The sequence below is a fragment of the Lemur catta genome, chromosome 11 (genome assembly GCF_020740605.2).
Source record: "Lemur catta isolate mLemCat1 chromosome 11, mLemCat1.pri, whole genome shotgun sequence".
Classification (NCBI taxonomy): domain Eukaryota; kingdom Metazoa; phylum Chordata; class Mammalia; order Primates; family Lemuridae; genus Lemur; species Lemur catta.
Window position 1 is genome coordinate 82,126,883 of NC_059138.1, and position 23,948 is coordinate 82,150,830.

Sequence of the window (23,948 nt, forward strand, 5' to 3'; positions counted from 1 at the left end):
TGCATCTATTTCTACCTTTCAATTTTTTTGCTATTTATATACATTTTTGCAGATTTCATTTTTTCTCCTTCCCTCCCTTTCTTCCTCCTTCACTCTCTCCCTTCCTCTCCCCCTTCTTTTTTTTCTCCCTTCCTTCATTTCCTTTTTTAATTTTTGAATTAATTAAGCTTGTATTTCTTTATTCTCTTTCTCTCTCTCTCTTTTTTTTTTTTTTTTTTGCCTTTACCAGTTTGGAAGATTTGCAGTCTATTTCTATTCTTTTAGTGCTATCAAATAAATACAAATTTCAAACCCAAAGTTGAGCAATGTCTTACTTTCTTCCCAAACAATACACATATCTTGGAAAACACTGATAGGAAAGCCCTTGCCAAGTTATTTAATATTGTTGCCCAGTATTTTAGTATTGTCTTATGCTTTAATCCAATAAATTAGATGTTATTATTATTGATTTATGCAAAATCTGTTTCAATTTACCCATATATTGGCAGTGTGTTTGATTAATCTTTTTTCCTTTATTACTTAGATTTTTCTTCTCCTGTAACTTTTCTTCTTTTTTAAACGTATGCTCCTTGAATTCTTTAGTAAGGGTAAACTGCTGCTATTCATTTTCAAGTTTTATTTACATATTGTCTTTCCTTGGCTCACATTCTTTGCTAGGTACATATTGTAGGTCAAGGGTTATTCTCACTCATTGTATTTAGGATAATAAGCTAATGTCTCCTGCCTTCCATTGCCACTTTTAAGAAGCCACCTGTGTAAAAGATTTTTCCTTTTAGTGATCTGTCTTCTTAATGGGCTCCCTTTAATATCAGTTTCTATTTCTTTAGTATTCTGCAGTTTCACTCTGCTGTGTCTTCTATGCTTATGGTTTCTTTTTATTCATCCTGCTTAAGAACTTTTGACCTTACCGAATCTAATGATTGATGTTTTTTATCAATTCTGGAAAATTCTCAGCCATTATCTCTCAAAAAATGGCCTTTACTTTGCTCTCTCTACCATGTATTCTGGGACAAATTTGACCCCCAGGTGACTCCTCTTTTGTGATTTCTATCTTTCTTGAGGAACATGGCATAGTTGTTAAGAAACAGAACTGAAGCCAGACTTCTCGGTTGATATAATAGCTCTAAGTTGTTGTAGGTATATGGAATAGAGCAAATTTCTTAGCCTCTCTGTGCCTCAGTTTCCTCAGTTCTAAAATGAGGCAGCAATAGTATCTACTTCATAGGATTGTTGTAAGGATTACAAGAGAAAATATGTGTAAAGTGAGATGAAGCTTGCACAGTATGTTTGCTCTTATTTTCCTTTCTCTGTTGCATTCTCAGCAGTTTTTTCATCTTTATTATACAGTGTACCAGTCTTTATTTTCTTTTTCTAATATGTCCTTTGACATTCTGGTTCTATTGATATATTTTTCATTTTCAAAAATATAATTTTCCAAAAGTGCTTTTTGGGTTATTTTTCAAAATGTGCTGTCATTTAAAAAATCATTTATTTTTAATATATTCTTTTATTTTTTATACATTCGCATATGCATTGGCATTTGCTTCTGCCAGATACCCAGAAACCCTGGGTATTTCAAACTAAATTTTCAACATGGGATTTTTTGGGGGCCCACTGACAGTGTAGATTTCCTTTCTCCAACCTGTGAGAAGGCTGGATTATAGTTATGAATTGTTTGGGGAGAATTTACTTTTCCCTTTCACCTGAAGCTAAAGCTGAGACAAGCAAGTATACCGTGTTTTTCTCTGAGGTAGGATTTTTTTCCCAGGTATTTTACTTTTCTTGGATTGTGGCTTTGTGTGGTTGGGTCCAATTTGACTTTCCACGTTACATGGGACCCTGGCTTGGCCTCCTGTCCTGTGTACACTGGTCTGTTAACCCGAAAGCTCTAGGGCTCCAGGACTGACAGATACTTTCAGAGCAGCCACTTTCAGTACTCACCTACAGCTTGCCTTTCTGGATTTATGCCATATAAAGGTAACTTTTTTCCAACTAAGATGCTCTATTTACTTCTAACTCTCCCACGACTTTTAAAAAGATGTTTAAAAAATGGTATTCAGCATTTTAAGGATACATTCTCATGTGAACTGAGGTCAACACTTACTATACTGTGCTATAAGTTCTATGTCTGAGTTGTTAAATTCTCAGTGACAAGCTCAGTACTTGTTACGCAATTGGCACTCTAATGTTTGTTAAATAAATGAAAAAAATATAGGTACAGTTGAATATACCTTTGATATTATTTAGATATTTCTCTAAAAAGCTGAGGAAATTTTACTTTAACATCTTATATAAACAATTCAAAACTATTAAATTTGGAACAATCTGTTAAAGCTCTGAACAGAATATAGACCTCAATCTGCAACTTTAGGGGTTGTTACTAACCTCAGATGGACAGTCCACAACTTAGGAATAGGATTAGCTCCAAAAGTTTCTGTGAATTCACTGGTTTGCTTTTTGAAAAGTATTTTTCTCCACAGAGAACAATATTCTAAATGTTGGTTTGATCACAAGACTAACCTATATAAGCCATAATTGATAAATTATGTACACTGCAGCATAAATACATCTAGAGAATGTGTTTTTCATTTATAATATTATTTCTAAGACCCCAGCAGAGAAAGGAAATTCTGGGGAGCATGCTACAGAAGGGGGGACTAGCTTGTGTTAGTTGTCCTAAGGAAGGTACACCCATAAATCCAGGGTTTTTACATTGGAAATTGCTGTACTGGCCTCTTCTCAATGTGTTGGGAAAATATATTGAAGGAATACAATGAGTTCTCTGACTTGATAAAGCTGATTTAAAGTGACTTGTGCAATGAAGGTCTGACAGAAAAGAGACCAAAGTTGATAATGATTTTCCTCCCTGGATGCCTACTGTGAGAAAATATTTGGAGAGAATTTTAAAAATATAGATGCTGAAACCCTGTTCCCAGAAGCAAGGGCCAAGCATCACTGTTTTTCAAAAGCTTCCTGGGAAGCAATTCTACAGTGCAGCCAGCACTGATGCATCAGCCAGGGTATCATGAAAAAACGGAAACCACTCTAGGTGTTTCAAACAGGAAGGGCTCTAACGTAGGGAATCAGAGGCTGCAACAGCACTGGAAGGGCCGAGAGAGTGAAGATCAGAGAAAGCTGTTGCTCCTGTTCCAGAAATCAGGGAATGTGTGAATCTTGGGAAACCACCACCGAAGACTGCAGCTGCTTATGCTTCAGGACTGGTGGGTTAGAGGGAGCCATTGGCAGAGCTGCAGTTCTCCTTTCTCCTGATGCTCTTGGTCTCCCTGCTGTTGACACACCAAAAATAATGGCTTCTTTTCAATTCTCCCCACAAACTGTCAAAGTGTCACCTCTTATTTTTGGTGCATCTAACACTAAACCCTATGGCCAGGGACTCTAGGGCCTACATAGAAGAAGTAAAACGGTGCTAGTCTGTCAATAGATTGAGAACCACTGGTTTGGGATAGGTGAACTTCCAAAATTTGAAACACTGATGGACTCAGGCCTATAAGTATACTCTGAAAATTAAAATACTTACAAGCATTTTGCAACAGCATTTATCCAGATTCAAGACGGCTTGAGGATGAATTCTCCCAGGGAAGAGATTTTTTTTCAACCCTCCAGATTTCTGTAAATACCAGGGGGAAGTGGTAATATCTCCCTCCAACCCCCGACACTTCCTTTAACTTTTCTGGAAATACTAACGAATTCACAACTCAATGGCTAAAAGAATCTGTAAGAAGATTCTAGTCAAATGGATTAAAGGCAACACTTGGCAGAGACTCAGATGAATCTGGTATTCAAATGAAGAGGTTTAATGATGGATGTCATTAAGATGTGACTATAAAAAAGGGAAAATGTGTTGATACCAAAGTTCATGTTCTTTGCTCTCCACACCATTGCCTCTCTGTAAGCAAGTGACAGTGTGAATTTTGTAGGGTATTTTTTTCACATACATTTTCTTTTCATACAAATCTGAATGACTGACCATAGACTCTTGCAAAGAAGCTGCACATGGACAAAGGACAGTAAGAGACCCTTACTCTGTTGGTGCTTTCCCCCTGCTCCCTCCTGAGAGCAACCTCCCACTCACCTGGTATGTTTCCTACTTCTCTTTCACTCCACTGCCTCTTCCTCTTTCTCTTTCTTTCCTGTGCTTTCCTAACCCTTCCCTTTACCTCCTTCTTGTTAAAAAAATATCTGTTGGTAGAGCCAGACAGAGCTGTGGTCAGACCCATGTGGCATTTCTCAAAAGTAGGGTAACCTCAGATACTGTGCCCATGAGAAAAATATCACCGTACAGGCAGCCAGCTGGATCCTGAACCTCCCAGAACTTCTTCTGTTTCAATAATATTAAATGTTTATTACTTGCCAAGACTATTTAAGTATTTTTAAACTGAGTGATTAGAACCATGATTTGCAAATATTTAGTACCTTACAAGGTAGATGCTGTTATTATCATTATCCCCGTTTTATAGATGTCAGCTTAGAGACATCAAATAACATGCTCAATTTCAGATAGCTGATACTCAGATCATGTGGTAAGAATCTCACTGTATTCTGAGTTTTCTTGATGATAAACATTTATATGCCTCTAATTGTGGCATTATCATTTATGAAGGTCATTGGCAAACTGGAGTGTCCAAATAGCCTGGCTATATGAGAAAGGCTATGGAAATCATACCTTCTTTATTTCTCTCATCAACAATAAATATTTATCAAGTCTAATCTCTATACCAAGTCCTATGATGTGTTTTACATAGATTGTTTGCATGCAGACAAAACATTTAGTACAACTTTATGAAATAGGTAACATAATCATCCCAATTTACAGATAAGGAAAATGAAGTATGGGATATTAAGTAACTTGCCCAAGATGGCCCAGCTAGTAAGTGACAAAGGCAAGATTCCAGGGCCAACGCCTATAGTCATAGACCATGCTATCCTTAGTTACTTGCCTGAACAAGAAAGGATGGCAATGTATAGAGGAAGGTGGAGGTTGAAAGCAAAGAAAGAAGATGGGAAGATTCAGTTGATGAGGAAATATCAGCTAGAAAGGAAAAACATTTACATTGTAAAGCTTCTAAGAACACAGCTATGACTACAATGGGTTGATAGGGAGGTCCACTTCTGTGTAGTATGATAAATAACTTTCCAGTAATTATTTTTCTCTAAAAATACCACAGACTACCTTTCAAACAGAGTGTGAATTCTCTGACTCTGGAAGTTTCCAGATATTAAAGAAATTTCCTAAATTGAAGAGAACATTGGAGAATGTATGTGATCTCTAAGATGCTTTGGATGTAGAAGTTAGCTCATTGAAACCATCACAGCAGCCCAACAGATTTAAGTAAATAATTTTATTAATGGCCACACTAAAGCATGATGAGGGTAAGTGGTTGAATCCAGATAAAGAATTCATTTAGGCCAGGCGCAGTGGCTCACACCTGTAATCCTAGCACTCTGGGAGGCCGAGGCAGGCGGATTGTTTGAGCTCAGGAGTTCGAGACCAGCCTGAGCAATAGCGAGACCCTGTCTCTACTAAAAAGAGAAAGAAACTATATGGACAGCTAAAAATATATATAGAAAAAATTAGCCGGGCATGGTGGCGCGTGCCTGTAGTCCCAGCTAGTTGGGAGGCTGAGGCAGAAGGATTGCTTGACCCCAGGAGTTTGAGGTTGCTGTGAGCTAGGCTGACGCCACGGCACTCTAGCCCGGGCAACAAAGAGAGACTCTGTCTCAAAAAAAAAAAAAAAAAAAAAGAATTCATTTAGTTATTGAACTGAGCTCAGAATCTAGTCTTCATTTTTGCCAGCATTTATTTCAGACTGTCTCCTGACGAACTGCTTGGGAAAGGAGCTGGCCGAAAGCAACTGCGTTTGAATTAAGCATAGTGTTGCTGTTCTTGAATTTATTTTTGTACAAGACACACTACTTCCTCCATGGTTTAGAAGTACTGGCCAGGTGGTGACCATGCAAGGTGTCATTTTCAGGGAGTGGTGAAAACTGAATCTGACCTCACAAGACCTGGAAAAATTAGCACTCATATCATATCTGAGAGCAATACTATCATGCTGTGCTTGCAGCAAAGTTACAGTTCCCTCTGGAAAAGGCAGATTACTTCAGGAAATGAGGGAAGGGGAACTAGGAGGGTCCGCCGGGTACTGACCCCATACAGACAGGGCCCTTCCCTTGTGTAACCATTAGCTTCATTATGTAAGAGCCACCCAGAGAAGTAGAAGAGCAATAAGATGTCAAAACTCAAATGTCTTACTTGAAGTATCCATTTAAATAAGTCATTCTAATGGCTACCATTTTTATGTTTCATAGATTACAATGCATGTTCTAGTACAGTATCTCACCAAAGCCTTCTCAACATTTTATGTACAAAGGAAACTATGAACTTAAAGGCTTATGAAGGGTTTGTTTCGTATATAGTATCTCATTTATTTTCTCAATGACCCTGAGATGGAGCTGTTATTAAACTATATTTTAGTGGAGCAAAGGAAAACTATACGTAGATACCAAGCTATAGCACCTATTTTGAGTGTATCTAAGACTATTGTTTTGTTTCTGTCATAAAAGTCATTATCATCAGACAAGTAAGAAATACAGGGAATTTTTGCTTAGTGGAGATAAAGAACTAATAGTTTAAAAATATTTTTATGATTATGAAAATAGTATTATTGCAGAAAATTTGTAAAGCATTGTATACAAAAAGGAAGAAATAAAAATTATTCATGATGCAATTGCCTAAAGGAACCATGCTTGAATATTTAGTAAAGTTACTTTCAATAAATACATATATTCAGATTATATGGTAGAGATTATATTATATATACAGTGTTGTCTTCTTTATTTATCATAGAAATATTCTATTTTGTTTAGTATTCTTAGTAAGCATCATTATAATGGCATAGTAGATCATATAAGTGCAGCATAATCTACTTAATTAATTGTTTACAAATCTCTTTGCATATAGTGTATATATTTTGTACCTATTGCTGGTATTACTCTTTGCAATTCCTAGAAGAGCAGCTACTACCCAAAAGAGCATGATTTCTATCAATGAACTTGCCACACATTGCCCAACTGATTTCTAGAAATCTACTAATTTCAGCCCTAATGAGCAGCAGCACCTTATCTTTGCCAGCATTGAAGATTGTCACAATATTTTTAACTTACTAATTTTATAGATGAAAAAGATATTGTTTTAATTTTCACTGTGCATGATCGCTTTACCTTGTCAACACAACTCATTAAAGACATAGATAAAAGAAACCTCTGTAAAAGGCACTCTGAAGTAGATGTTTCCCTCCAAGGGCAAAGATTAGACAATCACAATTAACTCCCAATGGGTCAAGGTAAGTACTAGAGGGTGAGGGAGGCTAGGGTGTTGGATAGGAGAATAGGGAACACAGCAGCAGGGACTAAAGTATGTCTGTTTGTCAACCTTCCTCTCTTTCTTCTGCACTGAGGTTTTTTTTTTTTTTAACTGAGGGAACAGTCATTGAATGCCTGCTGCATGCCCCGCATGCCTGCACTAAGCATTCTCTCAGCATTTGTTTCACAGTGTGGATTCTCTGTTCATGAGGCCCTCTTTGCAGGGGGTGGAACAAAGAAGGGTTCCAAGAAGAGAAGCTGAGAGTATTTGGTGATCTGGAGGATGCCCTGCTGGCAATGTTTCCTTCTGAGGCATTGAATTTAATCGTACTTCACTCTTCATAATAGAATATGGAAGTATAACCATCTTTTTTGTTTGGAATCTTTTTTATTTTTGAAAATGTATCTGCTCTTATTCTTTTATTTTCAGATTACTAATTTAAAAATGTTATTATGGAAAATTTGGAATATATAGCACAGTCGAGAGCAATAAACCCATGTACCCATTAGTCAGCTATACCCGGCTGTATACTCTCCACTTAAGGCTGCTCCAGTTGGATTTATTCTGTCCCCCCTCCAACTTCTACAACTGCATTATTTAGAAGAAAATTCCAGAAAATCCCAGATGTGATATCATTTTATGCATAAACATTTTGGTATATACCTCTAAAAGGTGATGTTTGAAAAAACTAAAATACTATTATCTTGTCTGAAATAATTACTTAAAAATCACCAAATAGCCAATTACTGTTCAAATTTTCCTGATTCTCATATATTTTTTCAGTTGATTTCTTGAGTGGGTTGCACACAAGATCTGTACATTGCATTTGTTGATTTGTCAAGTGTATCTTTTAAAGGTATGGTCCCACTATACTTTTATCCAGCAGGCAGCTCTAGTGAGTTTTAGTGGGAAATGGTGTTTGAATAAATGCCCACAGTCTGGGTGCAGGGAGGCTCATTGTTACTCTGATTGTTACTATTTCCAGACAGAGCTAGGAAATAATAGAAAGATATTTTTGTTTTGTTTACACAATTTTAGTTGCTATTTACTTATTTGTATAACAGTATAACATTTTTTCCCTTGAGTATCAGTACTCTATACCTGCCTAGTCAAATACTCAGTGTGATTATTGTAACTAATAGGGTTCTAGGTTCTTTCTGGTGAGAATGGGGATGGCTTGCCATGTGATCTGGCTCTCAAAGTCTTCCTTTATACTTTGCAACACGCTATGAATCAGAAAGAAGAAAACAAAGCAAGGGGAGAGACTGATGTTATTTGAAGTAAAACACAGAATAAGAGCTACAAGGATCTACTGAAAGCATTCAAGTTTACCTCTTCATTTTGTAGACAGATACACTAATGCTGGAGAGGTGACTTGCTCAAGGTGATCTAAATCAATGATTCTCAAATTTTAATATGGCCATGAATCACCTGGAGGTATTGTTAATGCCCGGATGCTGAGCCTCACTCCAGAGATTCTGATTCAGTAGGTCTGGGTGGGGCCCCGATGTTGATACTGCCAATGCACTGATTAATTTGAGTGGCACTGATCTACATGTTGCCTAATAAACAGCCAGAGTGAGCATCTTCTTGCTGAAGTACAGATGAACTCAATTTGTGCTACCTGGGAGTAGATGCTAGAAAAAACAAGGCTTGCCATGTGATCTGGCTCTCAAAGTCTTCCTTTATACTTTGCAACACGCTATGAATCAGAAAGAAGAAAACAAAGCAAGGGGAGAGACTGATGTTATTTGAAGTAAAACACAGAATAAGAGCTACAAGGATCTACTGAAAGCATTCAAGTTTACCTCTTCATTTTGTAGACAGATACACTAATGCTGGAGAGGTGACTTGCTCAAGGTGATCTAAATCAATGATTCTCAAATTTTAATATGGCCATGAATCACCTGGAGGTATTGTTAATGCCCGGATGCTGAGCCTCACTCCAGAGATTCTGATTCAGTAGGTCTGGGTGGGGCCCCGATGTTGATACTGCCAATGCACTGATTAATTTGAGTGGCACTGATCTACATGTTGCCTAATAAACAGCCAGAGTGAGCATCTTCTTGCTGAAGTACAGATGAACTCAATTTGTGCTACCTGGGAGTAGATGCTAGAAAAATCAAGGCATCGGGTCAGGAGCAGGTAAATTGTGGGTTGACTAGGTGGTCATTTACCTGATGTAACATATGAAGAAGACTCAGCTGCCTCCCCGAATCTATTTGGGGTCTTCAATTTTTCATCACAGGTTCATTCCTTTGGGATAACTCCTTTTAAAAATAAGTTCTTAGGAAAAATTCTACCTTTCCTGGCAAATTTAAGCCATGGATCTCAATTTAAAACCACTTCAAACACCAAGAGACTTCATGAGAAGTCTTCATGAAAAGTCTTCATGAAAATCTTTCTCTGAAATCCCACAGTCTCTGCCTTTTGTCCCCACCACTGTTGGATGTTTCCAGACACCTCTCAGGCTCTGATTCTACATTTAAGTTCTTTTCTCATTTTTTTTATCCTCTCACTGCTCTGTGACCCCCTTCAATCTTCTTCAACCACTTGGATTTTATTATTATTATTATTCTACCCTGCGGTCCTCCTTTAGGCTTCCCTGCTTAATATAGGGAGTGCTTAGTCCTTGGCCAACAGTCCTGCCTTCTAGAGGAGTGCAAGGCCTGAATGAGTTAGGAATTCATCACAAGGCAAAAACTTGTTAAGTATTTCTTAGTGCTGGATGGTTTTGCTATTGGTTGGTGGGCCCTTTGTCAGTTTTTATTTTCGTTATTCTCTTCTACCCTCTCATGCAGTTCTTTCACCTTCGTTCTTCTCCTTTTACGTTTTTGTCTACCTCAAATTCCCTCTCTCCCCCTTTTTGAGAGAATTATAAGTATTAAGAAAGTTTGTTGTTATAAATTAAAAGTTCATTGTATGCATCTTGACTTCATAGGAAAAGTGTTATTTAAAAAATAATAATTTAAAAAATGAAATAAATATTGTTATGTTATTAAGTGTGAAAAAATGGTTTAATATATATGGTTTGGAGAAAGTACAAGACAAACATTATAATTCCACATATAAGAAGGTAGTTACCTATTTGCAAGTTTCAGTTATGTGTGTAAAATGGAAATATAAAGTACCAAACCTATTAGGAAATAAAAAACAAAGTGGATTTAACTTAAACTATTGTGTACTTGAGGTTGGCTTTGGATATGGATTTTCTAAAAAGTGATGTTTTATTGTTTATCATCTAATGGCTGTAAACTGTAGTACTAGAATAAAAAAAAGTGGAAAATCAAAAAAAAAAAAAAAAAAGAAAAAAAAAAAAAAAACAGGGAGTGATCTAGCAACCTAAGTAACCCAGAGATACAAGTTTTTAACTCCAGACAAAAGGGCACACCGATTTGCCTGAATAAGGGCCTAAAGATTTGATTAATTGTAGCCAGAAGTGACGGAGGGTTTAGAAAACTCAGTCCTCCCTGTGGTAAAGATAGATGACAGATACCTGCAAAGTCAGAGAAGATACCTACATTTCATAACAATTCAGGTGTCTCAGTCCAAGAACCACCTTTGGGACTTTAAAGTTTCTGGGAGCTTTGTAATTCTCCCTGGAGATCTATCTTCCTCATCTCCTGTCTGTTACTTGATTAGCAGTGAAACCTGAAAATCCAAAAGGCAGATTCCAGGAAGATATAATCTCACTAGAAAGAAGTCCCAAGGAGAAGAACGGGTGGAGCATCACTGGGGACTGAGACACACTCTGGCCTTTGGGACATGAGCAAGAGAGTGAAAATTGAGTGCCCACCTAGGATCTCGATAACAATAATTTCTTCACCTCTATATTTCCGGGGCTCACCCTGGTAGGTGGTATATGTTGTAGGGAGAAGGACCCAAGGGTTAAGGGTGGTTAAGGGACTCAGAATGTGTTTGCGAGAGGGCTGGATGGGACAAGTAGTAAAGAGTAAGAAAGAAAAAAAGAAAAGAAGGGTAATATGGTGATCAATTTTGCCTACCGAAGATTGCTTTGGTTTGGACCATAGATGCAGAACTGCCATTCACTCCTCACACCACCTGCCGCTATTTCTCTGGGTAATGCATCACATCAAGAATGTCAGGTCATGAATCAAAGGTATTTGTTTGTTTTTTTAATAAAGAAAATCTGATACCTGAAAGATGGAAAAGAGTGGTTGCCCTTCTGGGGGCAATGCATGAGCAGATGGGGACAATAATTTAAAAGACAAGATGCCTCTTCAGAACATTGTGTTCAGTTAGCCACTGACAGCAAAGTGCTGCATAATAAGTCATCCCAAGACTCCATAGCTCAAAGAGCAGTCATTTATCCCCATGCACCTAGGGATTGGCTGAGTGTCAGCTGATTGGTCTAGGCTAAGTTGGGTCTGGTGTCTGCTGACTCTGGTGGGCTGTCCTGGATGGCTTCGCTCTACTCCATGTGTCTTCCTCCGGGGACGGGGGCCTTGCCTAGCATGCTTTTCTAAGAGGCACAGGGTAGATGTACAGAAACATCACTTCTTAAGGCCTAAGATTAAAACTGGCGCAATGTGACTTCCACTTTGGTCTATCGGCCAAATGTCAGGGATATGCATACAGGGAAGGGGTGAAGAATTGGGCAAATAATGCTCACAACACAAATACATATATATAATATATATTATATATATAGTGTATTATCAGTTAAGTTAAACATTATTACATATAAGGAAATTCAGATAAAAGACCATTGGATTCTGGTGTTAATTTATAACACTTTCTTACAGATAAACTGTTAAAAAAAAATTTCAGCCAATGTGTCCATATCTGGTTGGTCTTGTTCAGATTCCTTCTGTTCTTTTGCTGTCTAGATTCCTTTAATTCTTTTTCTGTGTTCTGCATGGTTCCAGTGCTACATTGTCTGCATTGAACCTTATTAGTCAATTAAAATTCTCAGACTCTATATCTGCACTTGTTTTGTCACTTTAAATATATGCTGTCTTTAAAGTTGCTGCTAGAGAGCCTCCAATTCACTCTCAAAATACCCATCAGTTATTTATTGACATGACTGAAACCTTATTTCTCTCCTTGAATATTCTGTGTAATTTTAGTTGCCACTTTTTGAGAACCTCCTAATGCAAGACTCTAAACAGGATCCTTTACATCTCTGTTGTATTATTTAACCCTTCCAACAATTCCGTAATATTGATAGTGTAATCCCCATTACATAAACAAAACTAAACTCAGGGAGATTAGATAAATTGCATGAGACCAAAATCGGTGATAGCATCAGAACTCAAACACAGTTTGGCTACGGTTTTTTTTATTATTTTCCACTTGTCTTTTGTTTCATTGTCTTCCTCCCCAACCTCCACACTTGGGTTTCTAGATTTTCTTCTGAGATATAGTCAATAGTAGGTTTTCTGCCAGATTTTTTGGTGGCAAATTTTAGTGCAATGCCTTTTTACTCTCTTGAGAACCTATAGGTTTGGCAAGGCACCAATTATTATTATTATTATCCTCTACAAAGCTGAGGCAACTAATACTTTGACATGAAGAGATTTAAGCAGCCAATAAGTGGTGGGGCTAGGATGCATCCTCAGCATATTTTTCTCTTATATTATTTAAATTACTATGTTTAATCATGGCTATTAAAGGTGTGATAGTCTACATTTTTTGTTAATGGAACTAGCCAGTTAACTTGGACTCCAAAGGACTATTTCTCTATAAGGTTCTAGAAAAGCTTGGAAATAATAATAGAGTGGGTGTTCCTCACAATTTAACAACATAAAAATAAATTGGTAGAAGATTGTTATTATTATGCCATCATGTAGTCTACTAGGTTCTAGAGTGTTAGAGTTGTAACAGGATTCTTTAATAACTTAGGACTCTTGGTAACTAGTTGATTATGCAACTTTGTGGACAATTTAAGTTAAAGAATAATCCAAAAAGAAGCCAAACTAACTTGAATTTATCTAAATAATCTTGAAGAAAGGTAATTGGAGTTTCTTCCCTTATGTTGTCCTCATTTTCCAATGAACATATTTTACTGTAAAGATATGGTCCAAAAATCAAGTTTATTTTTCTTTTCATTGTTTTCATATGGCATTTGTGTAGCAAGTGCTGTTACGCCATGGGTTGTTAGTTTGCTGTGTGGAAACAGGATGTAAGCCGTTATGTCCTTTGCCAAGGCTTCTTCTTGTTAATCTGTCTCAAGCACGAGATGTTTCAAAGAACCCAGTGGGTCCTGATACGGGTTAGTTTTATCCTCATGAAGGTTGAAAGATGAAATTCACTTCCTGGGTATTATTTGTCTTTATCCTGAATTCTGCAAAATATATTATAACAAGAATTATGGACTATTGATATATATTAGTGTTTTTTTGTTTGTTTTTTGTTTTTTCTTTTTAGGGAAAAAGAGCTTTAGATGAGAAGGAAATGGAAGTGAAACTATTGATATTTTTGAAGTGGCTGTTCAGAATCCAGCCTTCTGCTGGGTGATTTATGTCATTGTATTTCATTATTAGTCACATATTACACATGAGGAAACAATGACATTTTGATTAATGTAAACTAGATAGGACTCAAGCTTTTTTTGACTTTGATGGGTTCAAAATTTGGTAGGGCATTTTGTCTCTTGTTTTCTTTCATATACCAAATACCTAAATATCTGTTGCCAGGAGATATTAGCATCATGAGCTGAGTATTAGTTAAATATATTGATTACTGTGACGGTAGTAAAATGTCTGCAGCATGTCTAGGCCTCAAATACACATATTCCACAGCCTAAATCAAATGAATACGCCTTTGCTCAGCATTCCTAGAAAGAGTCCTGAAATTCATTCTGATTGGACCATCTTAGGTTTATGTTCATCCTGAACCAATAATTGTGATTAGTGGGGGGTGGGGGTGAAATGTCCTGCTCAGTTTAGCTCAGCCCAAGTGAAGAATCCCACGCTTGGAGTTAAGACATGGTGTCCACTTCTTCAGAATGACATGGATCTTGAAACGGAAATAACAGGCTCTGAGGACAACACACATGGGAGTCTGGGGAGCGTGGTGAACACAACTGTCCACAGCATCGTTCATTCTTTCAGTGAAGCATCCAGAGAGCAGCCTTGCTGAGAACTATGGGGAAAACTGAAAAGAATTAGACATAGTTCCTGACCTGCCTAGGAATATGTCTATCATTTATTATGGAGAGGGAGGAGCTAAATTAGTAACTATAATCAAAACTTGAAATGATGTGATATAAAAGTGGCAACTAACTATTAGGGTGGGTAGGAGAACTACTTCTGGGGGAAAATAATGGAAAATTCTTGGAGGATGTGAAAGATGACTTAGAGCACGAAGGACTACTTAGAAATATTTTTAGCCATGCTTGATATGTTGCTGAGAATGGAAAAGGAGATTAAAAGAGGTGATGCCCAGGGCTTTAATAGAAAATACAGGGCTCCGAAGAACAAAAATTACCCAGTTTCACTGTTTTATTTGGAATAAGGATGTCTTCCAATAAGGACGGTTAAACAATTAGAAACATGTGGATAAAAGTATCATTTGTTGTTGGCTGAAAGTGGTAACTTTTGTATTCTTTGTTGAGTTAGTTCTGTTTGCTAAGGAAACCAGTGTCCTGCAAAGCATGCTTTCTTTCCGTCTATATGGTTCCCTTTTAAGAATTTCTATTTCTGAATAAAATTTCAACTATACTTATTTGCTTATATCTCTTTTGTTCTAAAAGAGGACATAAAGTACCTGAGCCAGCTAAGTTTTCACCTCAAATTCTTTGTTTCTAAATATTAAAGGGAGGGGTTTTGTTTATAGACCGGAGATGGATAAAGTGCCTGCCAAGGTGCTGAAGGTGTTGTGAGCATTTCATAGGGCTGAGCTCTATAGAATGTTCCCTGGAGGAGGTGTGGGAGGTTCCCCCAGTTAATGCTTATCAAATTTCCATCGTAACCGAAAAGGAATAAGGCCATGTCTAAACCATGGGTACATCTGGTGACAGATGGGCCTTGCTAATTATGTGTGTCTCCTACTGAGGTTAAAACTCACTTCATTTCCTAAATACATAATAGATATCATCAGGGATGTGGCCCAGAAAATGTGGATGAGGCCTTGTGAGAAGGTGAATGAACAGCTATTCTCAAATCTAAGAAAGGGAAAAGCTGTGCTTCTTTTTTCTAGTCTTTAGACTGGAAGACTTTAGTGTGTGGTCTAAAACTGAACCAGAAGGAGAACTGCAAATATATTTCTTACTAAAACCTCTCTTCTCCCCCGCCAAAGTTAAGTGGATTGAGAACATATCTGAAAAATGACGACCAGATAGTCCAAGTCTAGGTGGAGCTTGTGTATTTGCTGATTGATACATTTTGGGCCATAGTGGAGAAGACCATATTGTTCATTACCAAACTTTTCAACGTTTGGTGTCTGCCCCTTGTGGCTCATGCTCCTCAGTCCCCTGAAATTTCCTGCCTCCTCCTTCTTTCATCTCTCCTCTGCATACCAAATCTTTTCCATCTTTCAGTTTCAGTTCAAAGGCAGCTTCTCCTAAGCAACTTAGTTCCTTTCTCCAAAACTAATGGCACTCACCCTTTGCCACACATATCTGCGAGTTTGAGTCACTGTTGCAAGGGACTGAATCATCTAATCTCAGAGTTCACCTTGGTCATGTTTGGAATGTGCAGCTCAGAGGCAGCTGGGTGGCAAACCAGAAAAAAGGGGCTAAGGATTAGGTGGGAAATGAGTGACACAACTGCTCCTCTCCCTAGGGATTTTTGAGGAAATTTCAACCCCTGTGGGATAGGCAGGGAGTAAGCTATTGAAGGGAGGAGGTAAGGGAACGAGAGTGTGAGGCAGAGCTCCAGTCTCTCCAGGGATTCCATCAGGAATAAGATGAGGCAAGGAAAGTTCGAGCAGCCCTTGGAAACAGGGGCAGCAGGAATAACCGTGGGAGTGGTCCCCAGACAACATCAGGGCCAGGCTGGAACTGACATTTGAGGGCATAGCTGGTGTTGGGAGGGTTGTTGACCAGAGAGGAACATCTAAACTGCTGCCCGGGCCATGGAGTGAAGAAAAGAGTGCTGGAGGGAGCAGAGATGGACAGAGTTCGGGGAGGCTCAAGACCCAGCAGGGGCTGGGAGGGAAGCTGAACCAGGAGCTGGACAGAAGACAGGGAGAGCAAGGTGGGCATGACTCCAGCCTGGCACTTCCAGAAGAAGCCACACCCCAGCACTCATCTGGGCACAGGGCACAGACACTCACAGGCACCAGCCCCTGGTGCCCATGGATGGCTAAATGTGGCCATCTGGGGCTGAGCTCGTGAGTGAGGCCAGTCTCTCAGCGTGAGTTCTAATCTCACAAAGGGGGAGGTAAGGACGTAGAGTTCAAAGAGTGAAAAGAAACTAAGAAAATGGCTCCGAACTCTCTCTAGGACAAATTAAACTTTGGTAATTAAGTTTTTAATGCAGTTTTGTTTTTTTCTTACATTGCAATCTAATGAACTGCTTTTCAAACATTTATTGGCTTTAGAGAATATTGTGTGGGCTTGTTTTAATTACTTTTCCAAGTCTGCTAGTATTCAAATTAATTACCTTTAAATACCCTGATAACTGGTCACAGAGATATAAACAATGCAGTGGAAAAACAAGGATTGAACGCTATTCCCCTGCCCCCATCAGAAGAGGAGCAGGGATGGAGCAGGGAAGGAATGTCCACTTTTTCCCACAGGAAGGGGACTTCTGTGCTACTGTGACTCTGTGATTAGGTGCAGAGCATTTGGGCTTCAGAGTCAAATGGCCTGAGGCTCCCATTTCGGGCTGCCACTTGTTAGCTGAGTGATCCTGGGAAAGTTGCTTAACTTTCCTGAGCTTCAATTTCTTCATTTAATATTTGGGATAAAATTACCCATGTCTTAGAATTCCTAGGATTATAAGTAATGTATATGAAATTTCCATTGTAGTGCCAGGAACCAAGGAGGGACTCAGGACGTGTATGCTATAATTATCAACAAATTGTGCTGCAATAGATGTGCCCATTACTAATGAGAAGGCATAAACCCAGAAGTACCTGGGACTGAAGGTGGAATAAGGTTGAGTCTCAACAGATTTGCCTGGTTAATTTCACAGTAACTTTGATTTGAGGAAGGTCTTACTGCTCTGAATGAGCTTATATATAAAGTTTAGTTTGGAGGTGTGGTATTTTCCAACCACAGATATTGGTTAATTCTCCAGATGAAATGCCGTCTTTCCCTTAATCAAGAGGCACTACATTTTCTAAAACCATTTGCCATTCCTGGTCCTCCCCAGGTTTTTTGTTGGCATGGCGGTTGAACTTGGCAGATTATACTGGACTTCAAGACAGATGTCAACAATTTCTCCAGGGCTCTATTTGGATGTGAAAGAAGGCAGGATTTGAACAGAACGCCTGCAGAACTTCTGGAAGAGTTTTCTTTCACTGTTGGCTTAGCTCACTGAGTCCTGAGCGTATGGGGTGTGTCTCAAGGGGAAATGAGTTACTTGGAGATGGTATTTTATCCACAGCCTATTGTCTTGCTCATTTTAGAATTTTGCCTACAAGAACAGCTAGTAAAGATTGATGGCTGATTGAAGTCATCTGGATAATATATTATAAAACTTCTCCACAGGAATAATTTAAGTTAGAAAGCAGGAATAAACTTTTGACTTCAAGTAAATATTTTGTGCCTGTCAATGTAATGCAATTTGGCATCATAAATCTATATCGACAAATATTTTTATGTCATACGACCACTCTTTTTTGGACACCACCTTCTGGAAATAATCCAAAATATGTCAAATGCTAAATTCACAAAAATGTTTATTCTAGAGTTATTTATAACATCAGTAATTTAGAAACATACCATCACTGAGAATTTGGTTAAGTATCTTTGGAGACATTCATTTGATGAGATGTTCTGCAATCATCTAAAAGTGAGAATCATCAAGTACTTTGATACATTGCTAGTGAAAAATATGGGTTGAAAATTGAGATACAATGAGATTAAAATGATCTCTCTAGCAAGCTAACATAACAGCATGAAAAGATACTAGCAGAAAATATACTAATATTTAAAAGAGGGGAAACATTCTGTTCATCTGCTAATTTTTCTTTAGTGTCATTAATTTAGTGGCCTCTTTTTGTGATAAGATTTTTCAAAAATTGGAAATGCTGAGGGAATAAAAGGAAGTAAAACCCTGGTAGTTAGTCGGAAGAAAAAGGCTCATGGCAGAGATGAGCCAGTGGGCAGTTCAGTGTACGAAGTGGTCACAGCGTGAGGAAGGAGAAACTCCACTTGTGACACCCACTCAGAGTGAGTCACATGAAGTGATAACATGAAAAACAGCCTTCTTTGTGATTTCCTATTCTTGCTTTGCTATGTTTTGGTGTTTCATGGCCATTAGGAAGGTTGGAGGGAAGGAAGTCACTTGCATTGGTGTCTGAAGGCCTCCTCCCTACGTGTTCATATAGTCATGTTTATCTGACATGTTTCTCTGTCTTCTGGGGTTAAGTGGATTAAGTGGGCCAGATGCTATTGTGAGGGGGGCAAGGCAGCCACGGCAGCACTGGGCACTCAGGAATTCCAGGAACATAATTCCTCAGATTTAACATTTCCTGAGAGCAAAGAACAATACATGGACCACAAGAGATTTCTTTGAAGCAAGATTTCCAGCAAGGAGACGGGGCATATAAGTGAAGATCACAATTCACAGCACGTTTCCATACCTGTAGAACTGTGCAAAGCTCTTCTTGGGAGTGCGAAGGATGCACTGCTCCTTATTTTGGAGAAAGCAAGTGGTAGCACAGGTATCTCGGGTGCCTTGTGGCTCTCATTCTGCATAGACGAAAAGCCTCTGAGTTTCAACCTCATGGGGCCCAGACCTCAGCGTCCACTCCCTTGTAGGTAACCAGAAGTTGTGTCCTCACCAGTGATAAAGTCAGCGACAATGCTGAACTCTGCAAGTGAGGGGAGAAAGAATGGCTCAAACACAGAATGCTGCTTATTGGTTGAAATTGATGTTTGTGATGAGTGAGGCTGCAGATCTAACTTTATTGAAACTGCCTAAATAAGCATTTTTTAAGATTGTAGTTGAAAATCCTGGGGAGACCTTTCAAACTTCAGAAATAGGATGTGCAAAGCAAGAAGACTAAGAGAGTACAAATAGGAGAAAAAAGGGAGGGACTTTTTATATGCTACTTAGACATATAATTCTCTCAAATGGATTTCTTCAGAGTTGATATTTGTTTTTGTTGTTTCCCGCACTGCTTCTGATATTTTCTGACAGATATTTTTTCTTTTTAGCTGTCCTGAGTTGGTCCGTAATGTGGGAGCTGTCATCCCAGAGTCTTTCCTCAATTTATTATGGATGAACTGCTGCCTGGCTTTCCCGGAGTGAGTGATTAAAGTGACTGCTCCTATCTGTTTTCAACAAACATAACAAGACGTAATTTTTTCTGAGGACAGCTCAAGGCAGGAAAGACATTTGTCCACCAACAACCTTTTCTCAGAACAGCCTGTTCTGCCTCTTCCAGCTGGGGCTGGATATCCACTGTGGCTCCTAACTCGTGTCCTTGAGGTAAGGTAGATGAGGGTGGGCTTAAAACATGGCTCTGCCACTCAGAAACTGCCTTCCGTCTTGCTGGGCTTCTGGAGTCCGCCTGTAGCAGTGCTGTGTCAAGGGAATAGAGGACCTAAAAGCTAGCCAGTGACGATTCATGCTAGCTTTGGAAAATCCCCATGTGGGCTGCCATGTCTCCCTCAGTTTAATGGTACACTGGAAGCTCTCTAGGTTTCACTCCAACACTAAGATTTTATGATTTTGTCTTCTGATTCCTGACACAAGAGTTCCTCCTGCCTAGACACACAGTGACAGCTCTTATGGGTCTTTCCTTCTTGCGGGCAGGGGTGGGTGTGGACCATTGCAAGTAAGAAGACAGTGATAAGTCTATGAAGAAATTGGTTAGAATAGGGCTGATTCCCTTGTACTGAGTGGTCGGGAAGCTGAATCTGTGGTCTTGTCAGTTCAGGGTGTGGCAGGAGGTAACGAAACCAGGGATGGATAGGGAACAAAGAGGAGTGAGCAACAGCATCAGAGGGGCCAGAGCTTTGATCCTGAGCAGCAACTGGTCACCCAGAGCTCCTGGTTCCTGGCACTGTGTCCACCTAGTCCTCTAACCACAGAAGTGTGAGTGAGCCATACACTCCTTGCTCTGCCCCTGACATGAAGGCGTTACTAGCACCAGTGATTGATTCTCTGTCTTAATTCTCTGCCAATATTTCTCTTCTCCTTCCTCATCCCCAACCCTCAGTTCAGACATAATCTTTCTCTCTCTCTCTTTTAAATAATGGCTTTATGGAGATATGATTCACCAACCATAAAATTCACCATTTATAGGCTAGCCAAATGGATAAATATACACAAGCCAAGTATCTGCTGTCTTCAGGAAACACATCTAACCCACAAGGATGCATTCAGGCTCAAGGTGAAGGGATGGAAAATAATATTCTGTGCAAATAGAAGCCAAAAGAAAGCTGGCATAGCAGTTCTGATTTCAGATATCTTAGTCATCAAATCAACAAAAATAATGGAAGACAAAGATGATCACTATATGATGGTGAAAGTTATAATTCAATAAGAAGACATACAATTCTAAATATTTATGCACCAATTCAGGGGCACCCAGATTCATAAAGCAAATCCTACTTGATCTGAACGAAATGATAAACAGCAGCACCATAATAGCCAGAGACTTCAACACCCCTCTGACAGAATGGGACAAATCCTCCAAACATATAATAAACAAAGAAACAATGGACTTAAACGGAATTCTAGAACAAATGGGCCTGACTGATTGATATTTATAAAGCATTCTACCCAAAAAACCACTGAATATACATTTTTCTCATCAGCTCACGGCCATTCTCTAAGATTGACCGTATCCTAGGCCACAAAACATCTCTCAAGAAATTCAAAAAAATAAAAATTATACCATGCATCCTCTCAGACCACAGTGGAATAAAATTAGAAATCAACTCCAACAGAAACACTCATCTCTACACAAAGACATGGAAAATAAACAACCTTCTGCTGAACAATTATTGAGTTAAGGAGGAAATTGAGATGGAAATCAAAAGATTATTTGAACTAAATGATAAAGAGGACACAAGTTATCAAAATGTGGGACACAACTAAAGCAGTACTGAGAGAAAAATTTATATCCATAAATGTCTACATCTAAAAGACAGAAAGATCACAAATCAACTATCTAATGAATCATCTCAAAGAACTGGAAAAGGATAATCAAACCAACTCCAAATCCAGCAGAAGAAAAGAAATAACAAATTTCAGAGCAGAACTAAATGAAATCAATAACAAATTATATGGAAGATTAATACACAAAAAGTTGGTTTGTTGAAAAAATAAACAAAATTGACATGCCTTTTGCTAGATTAACAAGAAGCAGAAAAGAAAGGACTCTAATAAACTCCATCAGGAATGAAAATGGAGAAATTACAACTGATACCATGGAAATACAAAATACCGTCTATGAATACTATAAAACCACTGTGCACATAAACTTGAAAATGTAGAGGAAATGGACAAATTCTTAGAAACACACAGCCTCTCTAGGCTCAGTCAGGAAGAAATAGAGTTCCTGAACAGACCAATATCAAGTACGGAAATCGAAGCAGCAATAAAAAACCTTCCTAAAAAGAAAAGTCCCGGACCAGAAGGTTTCATATCCAAATTTTACCAGACCTACAAAGAAGAACTGGTGCCTATCCTGCAGAAATTATTCCACAACATTGAGAAGGAAGGAATCCTCCCCAACACGTTTTATGAAGGTAACATCACCCTGATATCAAAACCAGGAAGGGACACAATAAAAAAAAAAAAAACTACAGACTAATATCCCTTATGAATACAGATGCAAAAATTCTCAAAAAAATCTCAGAAAATCAAATTCAGGTGCTTATCAAAAATATAATCCATCATGACCAAGTGGGCTTCATCCCAGAGATGAAGGAATGGTTCAACATATGCAATCTGTAAGTGAAAGGAATTATAAATCATTTATATTGAGTATGATTTCAGATATGTCAACATTTTTGATTGTTTTCTTTTTAAATTTGTCTATTTCCCATGTTTGCTTGTTTGTTTTCTGTGCCTTTTTTCCTTCCTGCTTTTGATTGGATTGATTGTGTTTGCTGTTTCATTTTTCCTTCTTATAATATGTAAGCCATATGTCTCATTTGTATTCATCAAGCAGTTGCCCTTAAATTTTCACCCAGAGTTTAAATTTATATTTTATTTTGTTTCTCTGCAGCTAAATACTACCTTTAACCTCCTCCCCAATCTTACCATGCAAATTCTCCCTCTTATTTTCCCCAATCCCACTATGTGGAAACCAATGGGTGTTTTAGTTTTGTGTGGTCATTATTAACACTTTAGATTTCATTGTGTTTCACTTACATTTTGGCTTGCTACTATAGTTTTGGTATCCTGTATTTCCACTTTTTAGGTTCCTTTTTCATTTTACTGGAATACATATTAACAATTCAAGGATGGTCTGAGAGAAGTAAGCTTTCTGAGTGTTCATGTATCAGGAAATGCCTTTCCTCTTCTCTCTCTTGAATGCTAGTTTGGTTGAAAGCAGAATTATAAATTCAAAATAATCTTTCAAAACCATTCAGTTTTCTTTTTCAGCATTTAGTATGTCAAAAGTTCAATGCCAATTTGTTTCCAACTATTTTATAGATTATCTGGTGCTTTTTTTTTTTTTTCTCTATGGGAACTTTAGGATGCCTAGTTTCATTCATTCATATTGAAAAGCTATCATGTGAAAAACAGTATTCCAGATGCTAGAGGTAAAAAGGTAAACAAAACAGAAGTCCTTGTTCTCAAGTTTCTTGACTTCTAGTAGAGGGAACAGCAAGAAGGCAAACAAACAAACACAAAAGTCAAGTGAGTGGTCTGTCATTGACACAGGCTATGCAGAACAATAAAGTAGGGAAGGTGGCTGAGGTGTGCTGTGTGTCAACCTGTCAAACAGGAAGTCCAGGAGAGGAATTGCTAAAGTGACTTGTGTCCAGAGACTTGAAGGGAGTGTAGGAGCTAGCTGTGCAGATACCTGGGAAAAGAGCACTACTGAAGAAAGAACTTCATGTGCAAAGGCTCTGAGGTGGGGGCATGCCAGAGATGTTTGAGGCAAAGCAAGGCATCATCATGTTCAGTTGGCTGTATCAATGAGGGGGAAATTGTAGGAGGTGAGATCCTAGAGACAACAAGTAGGGAGAAGGGCTCACATTCCCTAAGGCCTTCTAGACCATTCCCAAATCTTGATTTGACTCTGAGTAAGATGAGAAGCCACTGCAGGATTGGGACAAGGAGAATGACATCTTCAGACTTACATTTTGAAAGATTACTCTGGTTGCTGAGTTGGGAACAGACCACAGGGGAGACAGGAGTAAAAGAAGGGAAAATTCATGAGTTTGTTGTAATAATCCCATTGAGAGATGATGTGGCTTAAATCACACTGGTAGCAATGTAACTGGTGAAGGGTAGACCAA

General features: G+C 38.4%; 1 protein-coding gene across 2 annotated transcripts in view; it reads left to right on the forward strand.

Moving 5' to 3' along the window:
• GPR141 (G protein-coupled receptor 141) overlaps window positions 1-23,948 on the forward strand; it is a 57,804-nt gene that overhangs the window by 17,182 nt on the left and 16,674 nt on the right. Inside the window, exon 1 of one of the 2 annotated variants that reach the window (XM_045564560.1) lies at window positions 19,717-19,769. The exons of the other annotated variant lie outside the window; for it this stretch is intronic. The gene's annotated coding sequence lies outside the window, so the exon portion shown is untranslated. Of the gene's footprint in view, window positions 1-19,716; window positions 19,770-23,948 lie in introns of those variants that run through there. 2 annotated transcript variants of the gene reach the window in all.